This window comes from Odocoileus virginianus, chromosome 2, assembly GCF_023699985.2.
Source record: "Odocoileus virginianus isolate 20LAN1187 ecotype Illinois chromosome 2, Ovbor_1.2, whole genome shotgun sequence".
Lineage (NCBI taxonomy): Eukaryota > Metazoa > Chordata > Mammalia > Artiodactyla > Cervidae > Odocoileus > Odocoileus virginianus.
The window spans coordinates 90,588,710-90,590,051 of record NC_069675.1 but is presented as its reverse complement, the minus strand read 5'-3'; the positions used below and the strand labels follow the sequence as shown (position 1 = coordinate 90,590,051).

The window sequence follows — 1,342 nt, the reverse complement described above, 5'->3', positions numbered from 1 at the left end:
TACATGGAAAATGCCACTCACAATAGTATCAAAAAGTGTAAAGTATTCAGGAATAGACTTAACAAGAAATGAATATAGCCTCTATAAAGAAAAGTATACAACATTATTGATATATACATAAAGAAAGACTTAAAGATGTACGGTGTTCCTGAAAAATTTTAAATCACAAAAATTCTGTTCTCCTTAAATTAATTTATAAATTCAATGCAATCATAATTAAAATTCTAATGGAAAATTTCAAACTGATTCTAAAGTTCATTGAAGGAGACAATATACATAAGGATAGCCAAGAAACCTTTAAAAATACATCTTAAAGAGATTTTCACTTCACTATAAGCTATCCAAATGCAAAGTTATAGTTATTAAAACTTTATGGTATAGATAAGGAAGATATGAGTGGACCAACAAAATATGAGATTTAAAATATAAATATGAAAGCTTTAGAAAAAAAAAGAATATTTTTATAATCTCATGGCAAGAAAGGCTTCATTAAAAACAAACAAATAGTGCTCGCTTCAGCAGCACATATACTAAAAAATTGGAACGATACAGAGAAGATTAGCATGGCCCCTGCGCAAGGATGACACGCAAATTCGTGAAGCGTTCCATATTTTTAACACATATATATGGAATTTAGAAAGATGGTAACAATAACCCTATATGCAAAACAGAAAAAGAGACTCAGATGTATAGAACAGACTTGTGGACTCTGGGAGAAGGCGAGGGTGGGATGTTTCAAGAGAACAGCATTGAAACATGTATATTATCTAGGGTGAAACAGATCACCAGCCCAGGTTGGGTGCATGAGACAAGTGCTCGGGCCTGGTGCACTGGGAAGACCCAGAGGGATCGGGTGGAGAGGGAGGTGGAAGGGGGGACCGGGATGGGGAATACATGTAAATCCATGGCTAATTCATTTCAATGTATGACAAAAACCACTGCAATGATGTAAAGTAATTAGCCTCCAACTAATAAAAATAAATGGAAAAAAAAATAAAAAGAAACAAACAAAAAAACAGCACACAGTACCTAAAAGGAAAATATAGACAGATAAAGCAAAACATACATAAAATTTCTATATGCACCTTAAGAGCTAGACTAGATTTGGCGAACAAATAACAAACAGTCCATGACTTACTAATTTTCCACCTGTGACAGGCATCATTAATCAATCTTAGAGCAATTTCCTATTGAACGCAAACAAGGTTTTAGATTTCTCTCCAGGAGAGCACTTTGGGTAACCACTCAGTCCATTATACTTAGCAAAATAAGTGAAACCCTTTGTCACCCCAGGGATATACAATTATTTCTGGTGGGTGTGACCAATAGGGGTATTCATGAG

The 1,342-nt window shown here is 34.4% G+C and overlaps 1 non-coding gene across 1 annotated transcript; it reads left to right on the top strand.

Annotated features, from left to right (window-relative positions):
* The first annotated feature begins 506 nt into the window (after positions 1 to 506).
* LOC139031556 (U6 spliceosomal RNA) lies at positions 507 to 615 on the top strand. The gene has a single exon (XR_011484051.1). It is a non-coding gene; the product is annotated as a U6 spliceosomal RNA (small nuclear RNA).
* Positions 616 to 1,342: the final 727 nt, after the last annotated feature.